Below are 15,078 nucleotides of genomic sequence, written 5' to 3'. Positions count from 1 at the left end.
TCAGTTCTACTGTCTTATTTATTATCTTGTCTTATTTATTACATTATTAATTTATTTTTTCATTTTAATAAAACAAAATGGCATACTCAAGCCATTTTATTATAATAGATATAATAAAATGTGCATTCAATGCCCCACATTATTATAGGACTCCCAATAACTGATTTTTTTTGCGTGATGGCTATTTAATTGCATATGACATTGTTATTTGGTTCAGTAACTAATGTGCTTATCTAACTTTATTTGCCCTAATTTTTGTGGATTGTTGATTTGTTTAGATAGCTAGAAATGTTTAACGTATCCATGTTACTTCGCCCAAGCTTCTTTTTACTGGGAACACCAAAAGCGTTGAATGTCCGTGTTGGTGGATTTTCAGAATGCGACTTTGAAACCCCTTATTTATCTTTCATTAATATATTTTTCTATTAAAATTTTATTTGAACTATCATTTGGATGAGAAATTAGGTAGTTATTGGAATGCGGTTGTGATCCTTTTTGGATATTGGACGGTAAATTTCAAAATTTGGTCAGTTATTTCATCTCTAATCGTTGGTTATACACTAAACAAATTTTGGTGTTGTTAAGTGCCTTGAGTATATTAAGAATAGGGGATCGTTAACTGAGCAATGATTGCGTTGCCAGCACTACAAGAATACTGAGTATTAGCCACGGCCATTAACCGTGGCTAAAGAGCTTTTGCCATGGTCATTAGCTATTGCACGACCGTTGCCAATGCACCTGTGGCTAATCTTTGGCCACGGCTAAAGACCGTGGGTAAAGCTTCATTTTATGCCACGGTTATGAACCGTTACATGGGCCGTGGTGAATATTCCTTTTTGCCACAGCATTAAACCGTGGCTAATGCTCATCTGTAGAATGGATCTCTAATTTGGCCACAGGTCTAGGCCGTGGCAAATGTCTTTTATTGGAATGTACCTAATGGTTAGCCACAGTTTATGGCCGTGGCAAATGTATTGAATTGGATAAAAAAAAATTGATTCTGACGCCATACTAAATTCATTCAATTCGCATCACACCTGCAGGTCATACAAAATTCTATCATTTCACCAAGGGTCGAGTCGGACTACTTTTAACAATTTTATTGACATCATACTTTATACAAGTGAAAGCACATACTAGCGCAATCAACACGCTTTTGTAGGATCTGTATTCACAGGTTTCCCAAGAAGCCCTTCCTTGACAAGGCCCCATATGACAAGAAGTGTCCCAAACATGCTCATCGTACCAGGTTTCAGTAGACCCACAAGAGCTCCTGCCACCGAGAAGTAGCTACCAGTAAGAACCTGGTAAGAGAGGCAAACAAAGTAACAATGAGATCAAAAGAGAATCCTGGCGATGCATATCTCATTAGTGTTCTAAGGCAGCTTCATGCCATAACATAAATATTAGGATGTCACGTGAATTAAGAGTGAAGTCCCGATCTTGAAACTAACTTATGTAATTCCAAGTGCATTGGACAAAAAATGGTAAAAGAGCATCAAGTGCTTATATTGGATGAACTTGAGGTCAAACATATCTGTGATGAAAGCAGGCGCCTAAGTGAAAACCATTGAAGGGTGCCCCGAAGCGACAATAGTCCCCAATATCGGTAGCTATAAATCTCAATAAGTTGGACCCAACAAAGTTAAATTTCAACTTTGAGAAAATGAAAACTTACCCCTTTAAGATCCCCCGAGGTAGAAGGGAGCAACCGATGGACCTCTCTACATTCCATGTTAATGAACACAATGTTGTTTTGTGCTTAACAAAAAGAAAACAAAGCCTACAAAGGAAAGTATTCTCGGTGAACAAATGTACATATTATGCAAGCAACTCATAGATTTCCTCACAAGTGATAGCATAAAGGACCTTAACTAGAATAAAAGCCTTCTTATAGCTCCAATATCCTAGACATCGAGCACACGAAGTTTTAAATTCATTGACTAAGTAACTAAAGCTCCGAATTTTATAAGTTCAAGTAAGAAACTTGAAACCTGAAAAAGAGGTTAAACTTGACTAAATTATGGTTCTGAAAATTAAATTTGGACGTCAAAGTCTTGAATGAAACTCATCAACATTTATCCGAAACTTCTTAAATTCCATTACCGATTTATTAAGTTGCTTAATTATAGTTACTGAGTTAAAGACTTCCGCGGTAACATTATTCTTATTCAAGATTTCGTCAAGATCCCAAAGGCACATGGCTTGCAATCTGGCAGGCCCAAACAGGTTCGTTTTTAAGCCAATTCAGAATATTGATTCTCGTGATTACACAATAGAATCCTCAGTAAATCTGGGCTAACATTTTGTTTGAAATAACCAATTGATGTCAATTCTTGTAAGAACAAGGTCAACAAGGACATCCAAGATTACTACACTAACAAAACTATGGAGATATCGGGTTGGCTACTTGGCTACGCCCGAAGTTTTAACTAGGCTGTGGTCGAATTGAGCTCAAGCATAACGCCACAAAACAAGCAATAGCCGGGCACAAGATGAGCAAAGTGAGCAACCTCACCAAAAACATACACAATCTGTCAAGAAAGAGAAAGTATGATCAACTATGATTTCCAACCATACCTTCCTACATGTTGACACAAAGCTCATCAGAATAGAAAGGCGGAAATCCTACAAGCATTTCAGACATAATGGCTCCAAGGGACCACCTGAAAAAGAATAAAAAGAATATCCTCTTAAGAGATACCCTAACCTCTAAGGATCTTAATAAAATATTATAGTACTTACCAATCACATTCCATTCCATATCCCTTCTTCAACAAAACTTCAGGAGCTATATAGTCGGGTGTACCGATGAAGAGAATAAGCCCGCCAAGTTTCAATATATAGGCGATTTAATACATGTGATCATGCGTTAACATGAAGTTCTCCAAAACTGCTATGGTTACAAAAAACAAACCAACTTATATAATGATACTATATATACGGGAAGGTGAGATAGTCAAATAGCAATAACAAATTAAGTAATATTATCCATGGCAAATGTTGAAGAAGCACAAAAGGTAGGCAGGCATTTCCCATAGTCTGTTGAGATGGATGCGGGCAAATGTGATTTTCAAGAAACAGAGCAAAAACAGTTCATAGATCCAAGAAGTTATTAGGCAAAGGTTGCAAACACGATTCAATAAACTGGAAACTCAAATAACATCATGTTAAGGAATTACCAACATCCTCCTATTTCTTTGCCAATTTTGTAATTGCTCCCCCGCCAGGCGCTTTGGCACCGAAGGCCGCCCATTACTTTGCAAGGGTCCACTTTACATTGTTTCTAACAGAAAAATCTTGTTCATGAAGTGTATCAGTAGCCTAATGGTTTACATAGCCCAAAGTCCGACAACTTCATGTGCCCATATCTATCCAAAGAAAAGATTGTCGAGGTTTGATGTCCCTGTAAAATACAAGAAAAGCAAGGCTTACTTCTTCTCTTGTCCCGAAAAGAAAATGTATAAAATGTAGAAACAAAGATATCAACAAAAACAAAAAGCATACTGTGGATATAATTATGTTTATGAATAGACTCAATAGCTAGAACTGTCTCTCCAACATAAAACCTAGCCTCATCTTCTACCAAAGTATCCTTCCGCGATAAGTAAAGTCATCATATCTCCACCGTAGATATTCCATAATAAGATCTGAGATACTCTTCATCCGGAAAAGAACAATAAAGTTTGACAATACAATTGCTATCAACCTCTGCAGAAGAAGATTCCTTTCGGCTTTAACATGCTCGACCTCGAAGAAGCAAACGGAAATAAGTAAAATTGGGAACTCAAGCGAAGTTACCACATGCCGAAGGAATAAAAATATACACCGCCTCTGTGAAGCATTTCTGATTTCTTAAGCTTCTTCATCATGCGTACACATGACTTGTTGTCTTTTCCCTACAAATTCTAACTTTCAAGTTGAAAATATGATATACTTGAGAAAAAGAACTATGTTTCCATTGGTAAAAGAATAATATACTTGAAATAGAAAGAAAGAATGAAGTACAATGCCGGTCAAGAAAACCCTACTTAAGTTAAAAATAAGAAGAAAAAGGATAGGAAACAAGCTCAAGCATACACATCTCATCGGGGAAACTCTCCCCATCTAGTAAAACAAAAAGAAGTATGCTCATGCTACTATAAGTTTTTCCCCCGGACACATGAGGCCTTTTGATGCAAAAAGAGTGTCTTTAAGCCACGAAAAAAGATAATCTCGAGAAAAGCAAAGCCAGATACGATGAGAGTACACCTCACCATGAATGTGCTTTACCCCTTTAAAGGAGCAAAGAAAAAAGTTTGATTCTCATTAGAAATGACAATAAGCATGAATCCACTCTAACACCGAGGAGTATATACACAAATGGTGCTCCATATAGGTTATTTACAACCAAATTCTGATTAGCTTGTGAAAATATGTCGACTATGCTAATGTTTAAACTCTCTTACAAGTACTTTCTCCCTCTTCAGGTCATATTTCTATTAAACGTAAACGTAAAGGTGCCAATTACAATTCAGGGACCTAACAATAAGAACAATCAACAGATATAGCGTGAGGTAAGAGAAAACACACCTCACCAAAAGCACCCTTTCCTATCATCGTCAACAACTCAAAATCATCAGCCCCATTTTATGCCTCCTCAAGACGTATGTATTACGTCTCTTTTTCTCCGTGTACTTAAGTAGGTTATTTTGCTCCTCCTTAGATACCTCAAAGATCGCCCAACTTCCTTTCCAACACATTTCGCCTGCTTGAAAACATACATGTAAGTAGTGGAGATGCCATAATATACATAAGTATACAGATATACAAGGATACAATTGTGTGGGTGCGTGTCAGTGGAAGAACAATAAATGGTGCTATATTTGGTAGCAGATTTCATAGTGATATTGCATTCCACAACACATGCTAATAAAAAAATGGCATTAATAGCAACACATGTTGATTGAAAAACAAAAAAATATTGGAAAAAAACATATTCTATATGGATAATTGCTAGGGTTTAATCAATTATCATAAACCGAAATAGAGATATAAACATACGGCTTCATGAAGAAACTCCCAAAACCCAAGCCGCTTTCCACGACATGGAAAAAAATGGAACGGTCTCATGAGACGTTCTTCATGAGGTACTTGGAAGACAATTTAGAAAGAGGAGATCCAATGCTAGCAATCTTCATTACATCTTGTTCACCAAACTCTAATAAATCCCAATCTAAAGCACCATTTAGAAAGACCATTACTTTTTTATAAAGTAAATGTAGGCTTACACCTAAGTAACCTGGACACTTCATTTCCTTAAAAGAATCCGCGCGGCACATAGGAGGCACTGATCTAAGATTTTCTAATTATTATAACGATAGGTTACAAGGTCAAAAGAAATTAGAACTTTACAATAAAAACTAATATGTAAACATATATTCAGTCTGTCCTAATTTAACTTCCAAATATATGTGCAAAAAAGCCCATGAGCAATCCAATTGGCGTTCGTACATATAAATGTTCATATTCTTGCCTCTCAGTTTTATCTCTTTATTGAAAACACTTGTTGATAATATATGTCCAGTAGAGCTTCACAACCTTAAGGAATTAATACATGACACAATACGACAAAGCCACAAACGTAAAAGATGTTCCCAATATGGCTCTACTTGATCATTTTATTGCTCTTAAGATTGTCCTTAAAGCATAGAATCTTGCTAAGATGGCAATGAGTCCACCCTAGGGTGTATAAGTTCATGAGTGCCACTCTCATATCTATTTATGAAGGGGATGCTATGATTTTGAACGTTGGCATAGTTAGTGAATGCAAAACCCAATTACATGCAAGTACAATGAATTTGGATCAAAGTTTTTGCTATTTCTATGGCAGCATTGTAATGGAAGCTGAAATGTTGTATATCTAAGTGATCATGAACCCTGAAAGAATAAATCAGACTCACCGCATCTTGTCCGTCTCCTGAAAATTTAGCCCTATGATAAAATATTTCGAAAATGGCTCCATAGGGGCTCGCAATAGCTGCAATCTCAATAGAGGATTGAATAAACCTGTAACTCGATTTAAATGAAGGTTTCAGGAAAAACAAAAAGGATAATAAAGAAGTAATAACCAATTTATCTATATAGGTAAAACCTACGCAAGAAGGCATGACGCTAGGAGTTGTGGAAAACCAAAGAAGTTTTCAATCTCGTCGAATTTCTCAGCTAGAGCATGTCGAACTAGTGTATGTGCGTTGTACTCAATTACCGTTTAAATATACAAAATGCAATTACTTGTAACATCAATGTATTATCGTCAAAATAACCTTAGCAAGAATATCTTGTTAAACCATGGAGATCATAATGCTACGTTCAGGGGAACCATATATGTGGAGTATCTAAATAGTACAAATTGAGATGAGAAACTCTCAACAAAGTGCGGATGCTAAGAGTGGACTGAGGAACTTGTACGGCCAGGTAAGAACCTAGCTTGAAGAGAGTTCTAATTATATTGGAATCAATATTGATTCCAATATAATTAGAAAAAAATCAGCTCATTTCAATTATCTCTAGCCTTGTCGAATGTGGTTTACAAAACTGAAATAATATAGACCATTACAAAAATTGCAAATGTAAACACGACTTTTGGAGATTACACAAAATGAAATGAAATGTGCACCTGCGATCTAAGGTAAGAAAAGATTGGAGTCTCGAGCAAGCGGATCAACTTGTCGGCTAGACCAAGAACTTAACATTAATATCTTCCTCCACCGTTGGTGAATCACGGAACTTGCGTCTTTGGTAAAACCGTCAAGAAAGACAAGTACACCGTAAATTAGGTCTTTTCCTCGGTCTTGATATTGCAAAGATATCATGGATGAAAGTGCTTCAATGGAAAATTCTAAGATGCAAAAAGTATATGAAGGACAGAGTAAGAAGCGAGATTGGTGATAAAATTAGCAATTTACGATAATATTCTTCATTACATTCTCTCTTGTCTTCCTACAAAAATATCTTTGTTGGTACTAGTGTGTTATCGACTAGATGGACGATACCTTTGGATTTTGGAATCCACAATCTTGACTTTTGTGAACAGCTATCATATGCCAAATCAGCCAGACAACACATATATGTCAAAAGCGTAATAAATTCTCTCCCCGCATTTGTAGATGTTCTCACATAATATTACGTAAACTGAACCATGATGGACGAAAATCCAAGTCAGACTTCTCCCTCAAGAATTGTGGAGAGTTCCAAGTACACACGCCAAAGCATCCAAAAGAATACCTAGCGATGGATTATCAAAGCACCCGAAAAAAAAAAAAAAAATTAAAGACTTACATTAGAAACAAAACATGTTTAAACTCATAAAGGGAAACAACGTTATCCAAACCGATTGGTAAACATAAAGGAAATTAACTCACTTCGAAGCGAAAGTGATCAACTCGAAATTTATGCACTAGGAAAACAACAAGTTGGCAGAATTGAGGTGCATCCCTCGCTATGCATGCATGCACATCAACCACCAGGAGAACTACCTGTGAATGATAATCTCATTTTAATTTACTCCTTAATTCAATAGGGAAGTAAGCCTTAAAGGCACAAATAACACATAAAAATTCAAACACCATGATGGACCTGCCATTAGCGAAGGGATAACAGTGATATTGGTTGCCCTTGTACCTCTTGGTAGCTCTTCCCTGCAGCCCAGAGAAAAATAAACAGAATTAAATACAAAGAGAAACATATTATACACCACTTCTCCCTCCTCCTTTTTTCCGGGCTTGGGACCGGCAATGCAAATGCAAACGTAAAGTTTACTTGCATTGGCGGAGTTAAAAATGGGTTAGCAAAAACTGAGAAAGCAAAAAAAATGATACCAGTTTGGGAGTAGCTTGGACATAAACATAGAAACGCGTTTCAAATTAGCAAAAGAGATAACATAGTCAAACATGCCCATAGGCATGTATCATAAACAAAAAAAAGATAGTAAACTTATTCAAGACCGCCGATGTAGATGACATAAACTCAACACATGACTTGGGCCATATAACATTTCCTGGGCAACTCTCTCCTAGATTCTTACACCATGCATCATGAGGGCATGGTAGAAAAAGATCTTGTGCATGTACTTCATCAACGTAAACTAAGTAAGACCTCTCTCCCAAGCACCTTTCATGGAACTTGTAGGTGGGGTCAACTTCTTTAACACATCCGGTTGCCACAATGTCAAGAGGCCAACCACCAAGTAAGTTAACTTCTTTGCCAATCTTTGAGGTTTCCGCTGAAAAACAAAGGTGTTGGATATAAAAAGATCAAACAACTTACAAAGGCTTAAGTAAAGCATTAAAAGAGACAATCGTGATACCGAGGTTGCATTATCGAGCGAGGTATACATCGGAAGTTCCAAAAGAGTTGGTCGTGGATGGTTCTTGTTCATTTCAACATCGTTGACCTAATCTCTTCTAATTGCATAGCAAAATTCATTTGGTTTGTTTGAGTCTCCTTCCATAGCTTGGAGTTTTCTTACGCCAAGTGATAGTTTTGACCCAAAACAGGCTCCATGCTCTTCATTGCTTTTTTGTTGACCCCCTGGACCCATAGCCCGACATCGCCCCGCTATCTTTGCCAACCACCGTATCCAAACACATTTCATTTTACCTACAATATAGCACAAACATTTAATGCACTACCGACATCCTAATTTGCATACCCTTGTCACGCGGCATCGCCGGTGATTGTCATTGGAGACCCTCGAATTTGCGGACATGTCCTCATTAATCCTCTCCTATTCAACACAACAGAGTGAAACCATAATACATTTTACCAAGTAAAGTATTACACTAAAGCTCAAGACTGCAATCAAACCTTGATACAACTTAAATAACTTACTACCAACAATCCCTCCCACCCGGAAAATGACATTTACCTCCCACTCAACCCGGTTCGTGCATGGAGCTTTCCTCTTGTGCATCCGATATAAGATTCAGGCCTAGCAACCATATGGATGGCTTGTTCCGTTCCTTAGCAATCTGTTGTCGAATAATTTGGGTGGGTGTCCTCCCAACTTAAGTAGGAGTTGTTTGTTTTGACCGGTTTATAGTGTTCCTTTCACTTAAAAGCCTATATACAAAACAATATATAAGAGAATATACATATAAGATTCACAACTAATAAACTAATGATTAGATAACACGGAATTTTTCGGTGTTGCACATATCAACAAAACCCGCCAATCTTCAAGATTGACACCTTCGAGTGGACCTTGTTTAACAACGGTAGGAGATTTTCCCTTGACTAAGTTTTTTATACAAGGTGCTCTTATGACGCCTCCATGCCTCACCCATGACTTTTTTTAGTGTATATCATTATTGATGCTAGGGACGCCCCCACAAACCCAAAGCTGGTTTCCAATGTTTCAAAGACGTCTACTAACGCATTATGTTTCAGTAGCGGTTGGAAAAGTATCATAGCATATCCGGACGTCACGCACCGTACAAAGTACACCACATTCAGGAGGAAAACCTACTTACCCTCTGCTAAAAGGGTGACATGGTTGTTCAAGATGGTCCAATGTTAACCAAACTTTTTTCTTTGTATTTGGCGTATCCGACATTCCTTTTGCCTTACCTCTAGTTTCCTTAGGAGCATTGGATGATTCTGGAGTAGATGGAGTCCTATCTATAAGTACATAGTAAACTTGTCAATTAGTATACATTAAAGTTCAGATGCAATGCAATCAACTGTAAAATGAAGAGCTTGTTTAGTTGTTAATGGTGGCCTCTAAGGGGTGATTTATTACCTTAGGGGTATTTAGGACTTTTCACACCAAAAACAAAAAAATCATGCAAAAACCACACGGTTTAGGTAGTTTAGAGGCAATAAACCCTAGCACACTAGCTAGGGTTCGTAAGGAAGTAGATGATATCGACCAAGAAACACTGCAGAGTGAGGAAGCAGACATGGAGTTAATGTCATCCATTGCTTTCGAGAAAAAGGTATGGAGTGGGTTCTTTGGAGAGGCGGGTGCAAAGATTAAACCCTTGAAAGTTTAGGATCTGGAAATACAGAACGCACTAAGATGGATGACGTTGCTCTTGATATAGCATTGAAGATACATGACGAGGAAGGTATTGAAAATAAGGCTGATACAGAATCGCCCATTACCAAAGAAGCTCTCGAGAAACTCCAGAGAGATGTTGAACGTTATTTCAAGTCAAAAAGGGTACTAGGAGTGGAAGGGGCTTCACCATCCAGCGAGCATCGCAAGTTTATCGCTAAACACAAGGCAACAAGGGGGCAGCAAAATCGTCGAGAAAATCTGAAGCGGCGTAAAGTCGGATAACGCCAGCGTTGAAGTTATCGAAAGCGCCAGTGAGAAGTCGAGAAGTGTGCAGAATAATCTAACAGAAAGTGAGCAGCAGAATCAGTCAGAAAAACTAAAGCAGAACAAAATAGAAATGTCACTGAAGAAAGAAATGGTGGAAGAGATAAACAAAAAACAAACTGAGGACATGAGTATGGAAGTAGAAGCTATAAAAGGGCAAGAGGTACAGGAAGTATTAACAGTGGAGGATGAACAAGGATGGGAATCACCGACTTGAAGCATTCTTCTTGAGAGCAAAAACAAGGGATCGAAGTTAGGAGGCTAAAGACAATGAGTATCTCTTGAAACTAAGGAAAGGGAGTTATGAGTGGAATGGTAGAACAAAAGGACTGACCTAAAATGGCGAGAAAGTAAGGCAACTTCTGAGAGGCAAAGAGGGAAGAGAATAGATTCACACAACTAGCCAAGAGATCAAGGAAGAAACTGAAAAGGGGGAAGAAAACCGAGGTATCCAAAGTAACTTCGTCGCTGTGACTAAAGGTAGCGGTAAAAGAAGGTACCAAATGTGGTTCCTTAACACACAACCAACCATTTAAATGATAAATCTAGCATGTTGGAATACGCGAGGGTTCAACCAAGCATTCAAACAAGTGGAGGTAAGGGATATGATTCTCAAGTATGACATCGGTCTTATGGGATTGATCGAGACAAGAGTTAAGCAAAATAGGATGGATGAAATAGTGAATAAATGTTGTAACCAATGGCAAAGTGTGAATAACTATCGGTTTAGCGGTGGGAAGGATATATAGATGGGCTTTGGGATCCGCAAAGGTGCTCTGTGACAACTCACCGTTAGGGGCTATCACCGTTAGGGGGCTATTGGATGGTATTACCAGATTCGTCGCGGAAAGCGGTTAGTCGCTATAGGTATAACCCCCGGGTAATGCGTCAAGCATAAGTAGCGACCCTAAGTATAACCACGAAGCTTTATCTCCTGCACAATAAATGATGCAATGCGGAGGCTAGGATAGCTGGGAGCGGGGGTGGTCTTGAGGGTAACGAAGAAAACACATAACTAGACAAAATTCAAAATTCTTACCATAATTAGTCTCCGCTCCATGTCGTCCCTCGACGAGTCACTTTTCGGACAAGTTCAAGTTGTTTTGAGATGGAGTTCCCATGAAGGCTGTACATATTGTAACAAGTCCCATAAACTCTTAATATTCAAAACATGCATTTTTCAAGTATCTAAAACATGATGTATCAAAACACGGATATTGCATAACATTTAATCTATCAAAACAAATCGAGAAAACATAATATCCATTTATAATTATGTAAACCTGAAAAATCAAACACTGGTATTCAAAATTCAAACAATTATTCAAATTTTAAACATAGATTCAAAATTCAAAAACATAGTTAATGCAGATAAGCATTTAGTTAAAGTGAACTAATTCCTTTTTGTCTTTTCTTCCTCCTAGTGTCTTAACAACCACAAACATATAAATGCGGATCGTTAAAAATCAGATCATCGTGGATGGTTCAAGGTTACTAGGCTCGCATAAGAAGGATCAACTTCAATTGGGTCATCGGATAGAAGACATGTTTCATCTTGATCAATACACCTTTCTTGGGACTTCAAAACCACATGCGGTCGGGATCTTTTGGATCTTTAGAGTAGAAAACACGAGAAGCTTTATCTCGCAAGAATGAATGGTTCGTCACTCATATTATCGAACTAATTTGATTTGACAAATTTACCAATTTAAGGTTCGCTTCCACATCTAGCTTCACACCATGTCTAAGTTTAACCCATTCACACTTGAACAAAAAGTCGGTACCCATCTCGATACTTCAATTTGAATGATATTCGTAAGAACACCGTAATATTCTCAGAACATCTTCTCGGGTTCTTATCCTTCGCTAGCCGGAATGTAGTTGGACACTCTATGCAAAACACCACTATTTTGGTTCCTCTTTATTCTCGATAGTCTTTTTGTAATAAAAGGAAACCATTGACACAATACTTTCATGCGCCATGGCGCGACTCGGGTCCGCCACTATATTTTTGAAAGAATCTTCCTCTATGTCTTCAAACTCGGCATGTCTTCTCTCTTCAAGGAATGAACTCGTCATCCATGGACACCCTATATTGGCTTCCCCCTTCCTCCCTGCCTTACGACGAGCTTCCAAATCCTGCGGTGTACTCCCTAAATAAGATATTACGTTTATAAATATATGTATTAGTTAAAAGCAATAGATGCGTTTTAAGTATATAGAAGTTATAATTTCAACTTTTAAAATTTAGAAATACATCGTGTACCACCAATCATATCTTGGATGGCTTTTCATTACCCGATTAAGTGCTTTGCTCATATTCAACACCTACCAAATGATAAGTATGACCCAAACCAAGCTGGGCCAACTTCATCGACCCCATCAAATTCACTATCAAACACATCGATGGTATTACTTCTTCACCACTAGACTTTGGCTCAAACTTACGGAGAAGACTATTCCCTCCTTTGTAACCGGTCAATAGTTCATGGTTTCCTCTTTCAAGTATGTCGATACAACCTTCGGGCGTGCCTTGTTTGTAACATAATCCTTTGTAAACCTTCATCATCCTTCACAAAATTAAGAATTTTATAACATAATAACTTAACACAAATCAACCATGAAGCTAAGTAAACAATCTTATTAGCCGGGAATTACCTCTCAAACAAATACATCACGATAGAATCTTGGTCCACACATACGAGCCTCATATGCGCTAAGTGAATAGGTAGATGCATCATTATTACAAATACCGATGGAGGACAAATTTTTCAAGCTCACATAAAGTCCGACCATACCCTCTCGAAGTGCATGTAAAGTGTCAACATCAAGTCTCCTCGAACATAATGCACGAGAAAAATGTTATTGCAAATACTCAAGATCACATGTCCGGACTTCCTTCCTATCTCGATATGCATGTTGGATCAACATTGGAAGCAAATGTTGCATCAAAATGTGATAATCATGAGACTTCATTCCACTCAAATCCTTACGCGCCTTGGACAATATTCTTCCGGTTACCACTAAACCCAATGAGGGTACTTTGAGATCTCTTAAGCTCGTAAGGAACTTTTTCTCCTCAATTTCGAAGCAGAAACACCCGAGGGCTTCATAACCTTCTTACCATTTTGATCACTCAACCAATGCTTCTTTTAATCCCAAGAAGTTGCAAATCTTTGCGTGCGTTGGGCGTTATCTTTTGTTTTCCTTTTGTCAACATCGCCAGCAATCGTGAGTTCACAAACATTTTTTCAATGTGCATAACGTCAAGTTGTGACGGATAAGACTCGCGCCCAATATGGAAGCCTAAAGGGCATCGGCCGGACGGGACAAAGCGAGGTTGAGGATCGAAGATATGGACACGCCCCGGGACTATGGACATGGCGAGTCATAGTGAGTAAGGCCGCTTGTTAATTTCTCACTGCTCTCCGGGACATGTTCATCAGGCTTTCACTTTGCAGTTTCTTTGGTCGGTTATGATAAGTCAAGAACGCCAGGGTAACGCCAAGCATCGATGTTGATGCCCGAAGTCGAAATGGATGTCCGCGAAGCCGCCGGTAGCCGATAAGAGAAGGCCGGAAGCTATGTCGGCTAAGGTCGCGGTCATGCCGATTTAAATGAAAAACTTGTCGCTGGCCTGCTTGTCGGGATTTGCAAATGGAGATCACGAGGTGACCGAAAGTACGCCGGGCAATGCCGAGGGGTTGCCTCGTGAAGGCTCGGGGACGCGATACCATCGCCAGGAGGAGTAACGCCAAGCGGACGAGAAATATTGTCACCGGGAAGGGATGGTGCTCAAGAGGCCGGATGCTGCTTGTTGTTCTCAAGAAGCCGCCAGATATGTTCCCCAACCGCTCCCCGGAGGATAAACATGTGGTCAGCCCGCGGATGCCGATTTTGTTTATTGCAGGATACGCTTTTTGATTTGTCCGCTTTGATCGCGGTTTTTCTCGCGGCCCCTATGAGGGTTAAACATTGATTTTCGGCTTGCCCCGAAAGCGCTTCGCTTTGATTTTTGAGAACCGTTTCCACTAAAGTGGCGCTCCCCTTTGGTATTTGCGATTTGGTAGCCGACCCGGATTTTCCGCGTAGACCCAAAGGCCGTCGGTGCCCCGGATCGGATTACCGGGTGATATGTTTTGGTTTGATTTGTTCACGGCTTTGATTCTCGCGGTGACGATTTTGGTTCTCAAATGTATTCTTGCTACTGTCAGGCCGCTATGATAATGTATGGGAATACTGCGGTGAGCGCTTGATCGCTTAGGATCGGTGCGGGCTTTGCCCCCAGAAGTTCAGGGCTATGGTGCTCACCGAGCCGCTTCGCTTTTAGTCGAGTCGAAAAAGTGGTCAGCCTCCCAACCTGGGAGACTCAAGAGGCGATGAGCCCGTGAGCTCCCCGAGAGCCGCCCCGCTGCATGAGCTCGTGGTTTAGCCCCCGAGGGCGCTCTCGCTGGAGCCGCTCGCTTTAGTTGATCCTAGAAGTATAGGTCCTCAACTTAGCGAGATTCGGAGGGCGATGAGCCCTCGTAAGCCTTGAGCCGTCTGCCAGATGAAGCGCTGCGGTAGCCCCCCGAGGCTACGCCTCGAGATTCGCTTTAGTTGAGTCGAAAAGTGTATGCCCCCAACTTAGCGAGATCGGAGAGGCGATAGGCCTCGTAAGCTCCCGAGAGATCCCCCTGGCCAGATGAAGCGCGTGTTTAGCCCCCGGTGGC

General features: G+C 39.5%; 1 pseudogene; it reads right to left on the bottom strand.

The window, feature by feature from the left end:
- Nucleotides 1–1,145: 1,145 nt before the first annotated feature.
- Nucleotides 1,146–13,107, bottom strand: LOC147507157 (uncharacterized; annotated as a pseudogene).
- Between the last annotated feature and the right edge of the window lie 1,971 nt (nt 13,108–15,078).

Source organism: Coptis chinensis, chromosome 3, assembly GCF_015680905.1.
Source record: "Coptis chinensis isolate HL-2020 chromosome 3, ASM1568090v1, whole genome shotgun sequence".
Lineage (NCBI taxonomy): Eukaryota > Viridiplantae > Streptophyta > Magnoliopsida > Ranunculales > Ranunculaceae > Coptis > Coptis chinensis.
Note: the sequence above shows the minus strand (reverse complement) of the source record. Positions and strands in the feature narration are given on the sequence as shown.